This window comes from Macaca thibetana, chromosome 4, assembly GCF_024542745.1.
Source record: "Macaca thibetana thibetana isolate TM-01 chromosome 4, ASM2454274v1, whole genome shotgun sequence".
Classification (NCBI taxonomy): Eukaryota; Metazoa; Chordata; class Mammalia; order Primates; family Cercopithecidae; genus Macaca; species Macaca thibetana.
This window is the reverse complement of record NC_065581.1, coordinates 64406957-64419385: the sequence shown is the minus strand read 5'-3', so window position 1 is coordinate 64419385 and position 12429 is coordinate 64406957.

Here is a 12429-nt window from a genome sequence, read left to right as displayed (position 1 = left end):
ATCTGGCTAATTTTTGTATTTTTAGTAGAGGTGGGGTTTTTCCATGTTGGCCAGACTGGTCTCAAACTCCTGACCTCAGGGGATCCTTCTGCCTCAGCCTCCCAAAGTGCTGGGATTATAGGAGTGAGACACCGTGCCTGGTCCCAAAATAGACACTTTTTTTCCTCTAAATTATTTCAATGGTTTATTGTTAATTAGCATCCTTCTCGGTTAATCATTCCCTCCTTGGAATACATCCTATCTTGGATTTCAATATTTCTTACTCCACTCTTACTCCTCTCCCACATGGGCACTCATTCTTTCCTTTCCTGGACTGCTCTTCTCTAAAGGACATGCTAGTTGCAGCCCTTTGTTTTCCTTTTTTTTCTTCTATATTTTTTCCCAATAATCTGTTAGTGGTTTTTCTCATGTGAACCCACTCAGGTCTTTGATGACAATTTAATCTCCATACTGTCAAATATTTCCTATTCTCATTAACTCTGCTTGAACTCAAGATCAATGGACATACTAATTAATACAGCAATTTTCATTTCCATTCTATATACTTTTGTAAAATCCCTCAAATTAACATCTCCAATATGAAAATATTAATGCCTTCTGACCTCCCCATAAGTATTTTTCTGACATTCTTTATGTTTATACATTGTTGAACTGATAAACCTAGCAGTCACCCTTAGTAATTCTATTTCTCTAACCTCTGCTTATCCAAAATAATTGCAATTTATTGCTTTTATCTCCTAAGTATAATTCTTTATCCCCTCACCTCTGCCACCACTCCAGTCCAATATACTCTTTCTACCCCTCCAAACTTTTATAATTACTACCTAACTGGTTTCCCTGCATCAATTGGCCCAGGGAAGATGGGAAGAATGCATTTCAAAGGGATTCAATGAGTATTCACCTACATACCCAGGTCTTGATATCAGTCTGAGAATAAGCAACCATGCCTCTCAAACTGCCGCTTGTCTACTTTCCCATTTCATCTGCTCTCAGATGCTCCAGGCTCCTTCTTTTTTCTCTTTCACAGTTTTCCAAAATTCTCTTCATCTTAGTTCTTTGAACTTGTTCCCTATGCTGAAAGTAACTTGTATGCGGGGATTTATAGAACTAGCTGCTTTTCACATTAGATCTAACTCAAGGCTCTTCTTTGCCATGAGTCCTTCACTACCACTCTAAGCAAACTCTCCCTCAATTCATTTTGTCACAATTCCTGTTTTGTTTTACTTGAAAACATTTTTATCATTCCTTAAAAGCATGCATTTTTAGTTATTGGTGAATCTTTATTGGCTATCTCTCTCCACTGTCATCACACTGACCTATTCATCACTGCATTTCCAGAGCTTGGAATAAACAAGTGAAACAATACAGTGACTTCCAAATAAAAGGAATGCAAAAATACTAACTGCTACATTGAATTACTTTATAAAGTTCTGAATTGTTCAGCTGTGCTGAATGCATAAAAAATCTACTCAAAGAAAGTGGGTGGCAGAATCAGAAGAAATTACCATAAGGCAGTTTGGTAGGTCATAGCAAATTATCAGATAATCATGCTGCCTTTCCAATGTTTGGAAATAACAGAAAAGTCCACAGAAAGCATTCTTTGTTTGTTTTTCAAAATTTTATACAGAAGCCAGAAAGACATTTGAGGTGGATATTAGGAAAACCATAAAGGGCAAAATAATTTGAAACAGGAATAAAGCACCTTTAGGAGGGTTCTTATTTCACAATATACTTTCCTTTCCTCCAAGCAACCCCAGGTTGCTGTTTTCCCCATCTGAACTGGACGACTTCCTGAGATTAAATGCTTTTCATTTATTTCCTGATGAGTCTCCCTAAAATATTCATTTCTGAGTTTGCAGGAGCCAGCTGAAAGCAACAACATTCCAAGCTGTGGATCAACCTGAATTACATGGAAATCTCTTCCCTTAATCTCTGTCATCTCTGAACTAGCATTTTTTCCAAATCTGAAAAACTTGTTTCCAAATATGGCTTCTTCCATAGAGTGTAACCAGTCCTATCACATCAAAACTAAAACGTGGTCTCTCACTTTCTAATATGGTGGAACATAAACATAATGACTGTTTTGCTATGAGTTTTCAATACACACTTTCTCTTAAGAGAGACAAAATATTACCGTCTTAAAGTAAGCATGAATGTATTTTATATACCATAAGTAGCAGTGAAATCTTCATCTCCTGTCGAGTTGAAATTTTGTTTGACTCTGTCATTTATAAGCTAAATGATTTATAATTATTTATTTCAATTAATTATTTCTTTACTTACCAACAATTTATTTCCCTATAACACAGATAGAAGAAAAAACCTTTATTTTAGTTCAAAATCTTTAATAGACATACATTGAGTCAAGTTTTCAAATATGTGACTTACATTCTTGCAGATGTTGAGTTCCATCACCAGACATAAGTGATAACTTCCCAATGTAGTTTTAAAAATGTGAGTTGTTCAAACTGTAGCCTCAGTTATGAGAAGTTTTCCTTGATAATTCTTTCAGATATTAAACCACACTGTTAAAATGTCAAGAGATGGTTCTACAATGGATTGTTTTGAGAACTAGGAAAGAAAAAAGAAAAATAGAATATAATTCAAGAGACAAAAGCATGAAACTAAAAGATAAGGAAAACAAGAATATATAGCTGGCACAACAAAATCTGTCAATAATTGTTATTATATTTGTTAGTTCATAATTTATAACCAAACAATAAATACCTTCTTGCAATTTAGTATGTTTCAAATCTGTAGAACACATTAGAGAAATAAATACATTAAACTGAGAGTTCTTTATAAATACTATATCTAATTACATTTGGAATCTGCATATTATCACCCTATTGGCATTTAAGCATCCATGTAAACTTACACATAAGTCATCATCTGCAAAACATTCCCCAAAGAACCTATTACTAGCAACAACTCACAGATGATTTTCCTAAGTTTAAATTACTCAAGGTAGCGTCAAAATATATGTCAACTTTAATTTAAATTTATATTTATTGTATAACTCAAAAATTTTACTCATCTTTTTATCTCTGTCTGGAAAACTCCTTATGATAAAGCACTTACTCAAACTGTGTGATCTTTTATAGCACATCCCTGTATTAGTTGAAGTAATTATATGTTGCAGCTAAATATAAAAACCTATATCTCAGAGGGCTAGCACAATTCATATCAGAATTTATATCAGGAAGTAGTATTCTTCCATGTGCCTTTTCAGAATTAAGGCTTATTCTAGCTTGTGACATTGATAATTTCAGTATTCAAGTTGCTTACATTTATTTTGCACCAAATAATGGAAGGAGCCTAAAGTGGCACTATGTCTTCTTCTCACATTCTATTGGCTCCAACTCAGCCACATGGTGACATCTAACTGAAGAGGAGGATGGCAAATTAGGGCTAACTTTTATTTTCAGGAAGAAGGTAAAACAATTGGTGGAGAGATATTTAATCTTTTTCTGATAATCAAAGCTCCATTAACTCTTTTTCATACTAATAGAATATATTTAGCCTTTCCTAAAAGGAGGGCAACCCCAAGTCACATCTAATCATCAGATATATCAAAGTGCCAAATACTTGCTGTTCCATATTAGGAAACATACAAACTTCCTTTATTTCTGTTTAATTTTTCTATTGATCATGATAGAAAAAGTCACGTAAATTTTATTTTTCTACCATCCTCAATTTAATATGAAAGTATACTTTATATCTTTTGGTTGATAATGAAGAAATTGGTTAGAAGTCAAATGCATTTAATTTTAGTTTATCCTCAAATCTGTTGTTAACCAACATGGAGAATCTGAATTTAATGTAAAAGTCAGCTTCTGTAGACAATGAGTATGCAATATAATTTCTGAAATGATTTTTATAATAGCCATTATAAATTGCCCTTCATTTTTAAACATTAAAAAAAAAAGAGAGATAAACATGGAAAGCAGAGATTCTTCTCATTTTATCACTTTGTTCTATAGAAAATGGAAATTTTTTTGAGAGATTTATATTGCTTAGGGAGAGAAAACTCATGTTACTTTTATATTGAACATTTCCCTAAGCATATCATTTCTTTTTCTTTATTCTCTGGAAATATTACAAAAGGGAAAATGTTAACTGCAAAAGAGATACAACATGAAATAGTGGAAAGGCTCACAAAATATTATTGCATTAATATATGGTTTGTTTTAAAGTCATTCCTTGAAGGGAAAGAAAAACAAAATTTTTTAAACATAATGGAATTGGCTTTTGTCTATTTATTTATTTTTCCTTGCCATCTTTGGCATGTGCCTCTACCAGGACAGCCCATGCTTTTGAACCAGCATCATTTTTTTGCTCTTCCTTGAAATGATAAGGGTTTTTTTTTTTTTCTTTATGTCTCATATTTTGGGGTATTTCCCTGTAGTACTTAAGGGAATTTAAATGAAGACATTATAATAATTTTCACCCTTCAAAATCCATTTCCAGTAGATTCAGTACCCATCAAAATGTGATACAAATATACCAAATGATATTTGTCTATTCTTTTTCTAATTTACATGAAATGTTCTTTTTTCAAAAAAAAAAAAAAAAAAAGAAAAACTCATCCTCTATTCACCCATGCCAACATTTTCACACATAAGAAACATCAAGAAATAAACTTAAGATCATATTAAGCATTCAACTGCAAGAACCATTTTATAGTTTATTTGTTTTAAATATAATTACTCTCTTTTTCACACTAAATATTTAAAGAATGTTTCTGAATCATCTGGGACTTTCAGGTAATAATTGTAAACAATAGTTTATTTGCCTTAAAGCCTGAAAATAAGGTTATTTAACTTTTACCTTAATTAAGCAGCAGTGGATGATTTGAGTTACAGAAAATATTATTCTAACTATATTTCAGAGACTTGTTCTATTTTTGGTGAAGGATGTCTGACAAGAGACTCTCATGATCAAAATGACAGAAAAATAGTTTTAATAAATTCATGTCTTTCTCTGACACAATTTACCCATATAACAAATCTGTACATGTACCCTTTAAACCTAAAATAAAAGTTGGAAAAGAATTGTCTTCCTCTGATATTTAAACATAGTACCTTAAGATTTATGGAATATCTAAAAAACTTATGACTAATATGAGCTATATATTGATTCTATCTGTGAGTACAATACAAAAAAAAAATGGTTAGCTATAAATAATTCTATGGAGGAGCCTACAATAGGTGAGGAGAGGCAGGCGTATTAATAGGCAAATTATTATAATCTTTACGAAATAAAAGAAAACTAGCCATATGAAAGAGAGCAGTAAATATGAAAAGTCACCCTGAGTTTCCTCTTGAAAGATGAATTGTTTTAATTTTTTTATTTTTAATCAATGAGTAATAATTACATATATTTATGGGGTACAACAAGAAATTTTTATATATGTTTGCAATGTAGAACAATTAAATCAGGCTAGTTAAGAAATCCATCAGCTCACATACTTATCATTTTTTGTGGTCAAAAACATTTACTTTTTCACAATTTTGAAATATATAGTGCATTATTATTTATTATACTCACCGTTCTGTACTATAGATTACTAAGCCTTATTTCTTCTGTTTATCTGAAAATTTTTTCTATTTAATCAAAATCCCACTTTTTCCCATTCACTCCACCCCCACAACCTGTGACAAAAACATTCTATACTTCTATAAGTTCAACTTTTTAGTCACATACATGTCAGACTATGCATTATTTATTTTTTGTGCCTGGCTTGTCTCACTTAGCATAATGTCCTCCGGGTTGATCCGTGTTGTCTTAAATGACAGGATTTTCCCCCTTTTAAAAGAGGAATAGTATTGCATATATATATATATATATATATTTTATTATATAAAATTTATATTATATAAAATAAAAATTTATATTTTATTATATAATATATAATTATATGTTATATATAAATTATACATGTAAATATTATGTATATAATATTTTCTATATTCATTAATCTTATGATCTCCACCTAGGGTGCTTCTAAGTTTAGTGATTATGAATGGCTAATGCTGAGGTCGTGAACATAGGTCTGCAAATATCTCTTCAGTATATAGATTTCAATTCCACTTCTAAGTATATACAGAAGTAAGATTATGGGATTGTATGGTAACTTTTAGTATTCTATGAAATGTCTATACTGTTTTCCTTAATGGCTTTACTAATTTACATTCCCTCTAATAGTGCACAATTGTTCCCTTTTTCTAGACCCTTGACAACACTTGCTATCATTTATCTTTTCAAAAACAGCAATTTTAACAAGTGTGAAGTGATAGCTCATTGTGGTTTTAATTTGCATTTCCTTGATGAGTAGTGATGATGAGTATTTTTTCATATATCTGCTGGCCACTTGTATGTCTTCTTTTGAGAAGTGTCTGTTTAGATTTTTTTGCCCCCTTTTAGTTCAGCTATTTGTTTTCTTGCTGTTTAGTTATTTATATATCTTGATAATAACCCCTCACCAAATGGATAATTTGCAAGTATATTCTCCCAATGTGTAAGTTGTCTCTATACTCTGTTAACTGTTTCCTTTGCAGTGTAGAAGCTTTTTAGTTTGATGCAATACTATTTGTTTATTTTTGCTTTTGTTGCCTGTGTTTTCAGAGTGATATTCAAGAAATATTGTAGATGACACAAATAGATGGAAAGATATCCATGCTAATGGATTGGAAAAAAATAATATTTTTACAATATCTGTAGCAGCAAAATTAATCTACAGATTTAATGCAATCCCTATCAAGTTCCAATGTCATCATTAATGCAGATAGAAAACACTATCCTAAAACTTGTTTGGCAATATAAAAAACTTCAAATAACCAAAGCAATCTTAAGCAAAAAACAAAGGTGAAGGAATCATACTACCTGGCTTCAAAGCTTTCATAAATATACAATAATCAAAATGACATGGTACTGGCATAACAACAGACAAACTGACCAATAGAACATGATAGAAAGTCCAGAAATAAACCCATGCATTTATGGTCATTTATTTTCAAGAATGGTACCAAAAACACACAGCAGAGAAAGATAGTCTAAACAATACAAAGTGTTGGGAAAACAGGATATCCAGGTGAAGAAGAAAAAAAATGGACCCTTATCTCATGCTATATACAAAAATGTACTCAAAATAAATTGAAGACTTAAACCTAATACCTGAAATTGTAAAGTTAATAGAAGAAAACGTAGGGGAAATGCTCTGTGACGCTGGGCAGAGCAAGGTGGATAGTTTTTTACTTAACTTGATTAGAGGTAAAAAGCCATGCCAAGAGCAGCAAGTGTTGAGAAGAGTAATAGAAAACAAGGAAAATAAAAATACATATAAACAAAAAAAATCTGTATTAAGAATATAAAAGATGGAGCATATCTAGGTGTGCAGACTGTGAGGAGATGTGCGGCAAAGATTATTAGGCCAGTACTTTTGCTGTGCCCATCTCTCCTCTACGTCTTAATTGTATAAATGTTAATTCTGGCTGTATTCTTCTGCACATACTAGTCCTAGAGTATGGTTATTACACTCATTTCTTCATGTGTACATCCATACTCCTCTAAATTAGAGGTTATCACTCTGTCTTCTCTCATTGCTTTAAGCTATATTTGACTCTCGTTTAACAACTATGTATTCTTTAATATTTTAATTTATACTATGTTCTTTATCTTAACATTTTTAAGTAAGGGATGATACTTAATTTGCATTGTCATAACAATATATTAAATACATAGCTGTGTTTTAATAAAGTTAGATTAACTTTAATAATTTAGACCTTCTTGCTAAATTTTTGCTTTCCGATGCTAGAATAGCAGTAATAGAATAATAAGTTGGGTGATCTCCTTGTTAGAAACTGCATTCATTTCATTGCCAGTGTAACAAATTACAACAAATTTGCCAGCTTAAAACAATACAAATTTATAGTCTTACTGATATGGAGGTCAGAAATCTGACATAGTCTCACTGAGCTAAAATTAAGGTGTTAGGTAAAGTTGTATTCCTTCCTAGAAGCTTTAGGAGAGTGTACATTGTCTTGCCTTTTTTAGTTTCTAGAGGGTACTTGTTATCTTTGTCTCTTTACCGTTTTTCTCCATTTTCAAAGCCAGCAAGTGTGGGTCAAGATTTTCTCAAATTGCATCACTCTGATGTTGCTTCTAGTGCCACACTTCCTTTAACTCTTCAGCCTCCCTCTTCTACTTTTAAAGATACTTGTGGTAATACTGGGCCCCTTAAATAAGCAAGAATGACTCCCTATGGTAAGGTCAGCTGATTACTAATCTCAGTTAGGTCTGCAACCTTGATTCAAATTCACCACATAACCTCATATATTCACAGCTTCTGGGGAATAGTGTGTCAATTCCTAAGATAGGACATTTTGGTGAGTTTTTAAATTTCAAGATCAATTCTAATTCATATTTGACATTTTTCCCCCTAGAGGTATTTCTAAGAGAGTCAATATGATCAAAGATTAATTAAACATAATAATAAATATGTAAAAAACCACATTCATTGTAATTTTGATTTCTATTTATTTTTCCTTTTGCTTAGAATACATGTACTATAATTTTTTGAAGACTTTAACATTTGTTTTTATGTTTCTATTGTTTTATTTCTGATAATGAAACCACTCAAATTTGAGAAGCATATTAGCAGACTTACTTTACTCCCAAGACTAATTTCCAGATGTTTTAATAATTATTTCAATTCCTCTAACTCCTATGAAGTTATTCACTTGAGTCATCTTTTTTTTAATCTTATTTGAATACAATGGGTACATAAACAGAAAAAATACAATTGTGTTCTTAATATAGTTGTTAATTTTTTTTATAGCCAGGATTTTTTTTTTCTAATCTACCCCATGCCCAAAAAATATTTCCAGGAAATCTAAAATGATTGATTTGTCAAATTTAGTGATTTACATAAGTTATCTGCTTGGGGCCAAAATATTTTCTTTGGGAAAGCTCATCAAAATCAAATTACAGCAATTTAAAGTATTCTTGAGAATTTGGTTCATTAGTTGGAGGTGCTTTGGTATAAAACAAATCATGTATAAAAATATTTTGAACAATTCTGAGATTAAAGGAATTATGAGAAATAGTCAAGAATAGCCTCCCTCTCCCTAAAAAAAGCAAGCTATAAGTACAGTCTGGACCTGGAAGAAGTGGTCATTAGCAGTAGGAGGGTCACGGTTGCCAAAAAAACCGAAGAATGTAGTCAGGATGAAGAAGAATTATCTTAGAAGGACGGTTTAAGATGTGAGAAGTCAGATTACATATAATGGTAACTATGTATGCAAATGGAAAATAAAATGATAATATCTAATTTGTTGAATTAGAGAAGTAATAATTAAAATATTCACAATAATAGCATATATATTAGAAATTAGGAGATTTAAAGTGTTTAAAGTTCTTTGTGTTTGGGGAATGAAAAACAATATTATGAGCTCAATCTTCTCCAAATATTCTTAATATTCATGCTACATAAAAACAATTTGAGTTACATGCATTTTGGAGAACTTGACGCAATTATTCTACAATTCAAATGAAAAACGACATCCATGAACAGGAAAGTCCACCAGAACAAAAAGAAGAGAAAAACAGACACATAGTAAGCTAATTTTACATGCAGTTTGAGAAGATAATTTCCTCAGAGTAGCTAAGTGTCTTCTGAAGAGGAAAAATGTAAGGGAGATATCCTCTGATGTGAAGGCATATTACTGAGCTATTTCATTAGAGTGCTTTGGGCAAAATAATAGAAAAAAATAAGATAACATCATAGAAAGCCTAGAAATAAACCCATGTTTATATAAATACTTGAGATGTAACTAAAGTGGTATTGAAGACTTCTTGATGAACTCAGGAAACTGTTCAATAAATGAGCTCCAAAATACTAGTTCTTTATTTAGGTAAAAGAGGACAATTAATTCCAATGATAAACCTAATAATCATACGTAAAAAAAAATCGGCTAAAGAAGGATAAAGTCTTAAAATGTGAAAAGAAAATTATCTTAAAACTTTGTAGAACAAATGTAATGAAGAATAATTATGCTTTCTTAGGTACACATTTTTTTTTGACAAAACACAAAAATAGCACTAATCACAAAAGAAATGCTGATAACTTTTAACTGTATTAATACTACTTATCTGTATTCATTAAATAACATCATACAATCATGAAAATATTAGCCAAAAACTGAAAGTATTTGTAACACATATAGTTATATTATAGAATACGCCAAGAAAATGATATCTGCAAGTGACAATATGGGATAATTTTCAGAAACATAATAATGCATTATAAGTTCAAGGAGACCATACATAGTACAGCAGTTTGTAGCTTAAAATAAGCAAAAGCCACAAAACTAAATGCCTTAAGTACATATATATGTGTGTGTGTGTATGTATATATAGGTTTTTTATAGAAACTCACAGATATTAAAGGAATTATAAACATTCAGATTAACATTTACCTCAGTGATGAGGTAGAGGGATTACTAGAAGATCATGCATAACTATACACAGGGTTTGGTCATATCTTTGTTCTTGTATTGGTAGGCAGTTTCACTGGTCTTCACTCTATTATTATGTGTTGTTTAAAATGTATATATATTTGTTGAAGGTGTTGTTATATTTGTATCAAATAAGGCCAGGTGCGGGGGCTCATGCCTGTAATCTCTGCACTTTCGAAAGTCGCAGCAGGCTGATTGCCCGAGCTCAGCAGTTTGAGACCAGCCTTGGCAACATGACAAAACCCCGTCCCTACCTAAAATACAAATATTAGCCAGATATAGTGGACTGTGCCTGTGGGTACAGCTACTTGGGAGGCTGAGGCACGAGAATCATGTGAGCTGGGAGGAGGAGGTTGCAGTGACCTGAGATCGCACCACTCACACTCCAACCTAGGTGGCAGTGAGACCCCATTTCAAAACAAAAACAAAGGAATTTAAAAATATATTTAAACCAAATATTTTATTTTAAAAAATAAAATAAATCTGAAGAAAGTTATGAAGTTCAAGAAATAAATATATTCAATGGTACTCTTAAAGTACATGAAAAAGTAAACCTCAGAATATTTTGATTTAAACTGCATATGGTTTACATATAGAAAAACAATATGTATAAACAAGTTCTAGCCTTTGAAATTAAAAAATACATTATTTGAGAACATAAGTAATGTTTAATAGATTAAGATTTCTATTAACTCATTTTTCTTTTAGATTGATAAAGTTTTGTTTTGTTTTGTACAGTTTCTTCTTACTGTGCTACCATTGAGTATTGTCCAAGGTAGGGACAACTTAAGGTGTCTCTTATCAAAAGCATGGAACTCACATATGACCCTTTCCACATATATTCAATGAAGAAGTCTCCGTCCCCATAGTACCCAGTTTTTGAATGACATATTATTCTTGCAGTATTCAATACACAAAACAAAAAGTAATAACTTTTTGCCATCTTCCACTTAAACCAGATGCATTTTATTAAAGACCTCTAAAAAAAAAGTCCAACCTCCCCATAAGTATAAGCTAAGAACATATTCTAATATTAGATTTGTTCATTTCTCATTGCCATTTGCTCAATTATTATATTTACATACATATATACACATATGTATAACACATACACACATATGTATGTACATATATATTTGTATTTCACATATGTTTATATATAAAATGAGAAAATAGGAATTGTCAGAAAATGTTTTTCAGTCAAACTTTCAGCATTTTTATGCATATCTATTGAGCTAAAACATTTTTTATTATGGAGTATCGTTTTTATCTAAACTAATTGTTTTTACCAGAAATATTTTTCTTATATTAAATAAATATATCAGCTTTTCTGTCATTAGTATTGTCTTGTGCATTATACTTTATTTTGTATTTACAAACACCGTCTTTACATTTTATATGCATATGGAACAAAAATGATTTATAAGTTTATTTTGTGTATGTTTTAAAATACAATTTAATTACTTTTGTCTTTTGATTAAAAAGTTTAATCCCCTTACATTAAATGTGACTACTGATGTATTTAGGCTTATTTTAGCCATCTTACAAAGGCAGAGTCTTCATGTTTTTTATATTTTTTCACTTTTGTTCATTCTCGTATTCCTTTGATGTGTTTTCAATTCTTTTCTCCACTATCATACTCCTCTAATGTCCTGTTGTTGAAATGGAAAATTCTAGTCAACAATCTATTTACAAGTTATTATTTTGTTCTTTAAAATGTTTTAAATAAAACTGTCTGACTTTTTAAGATCTTATGTTTGTATTTAATATTGTATACTTTCAGTAAGATACATTTGGTTTTTTTTTTTTTTTTGAGAAATTTAACCTTTTTTGGATTGTAATTACTGACTTTGCATATGATTTATGGGCAAAAGTCAGGTTATAATTTCTCCTTATTTCCTTCCTTACTTCT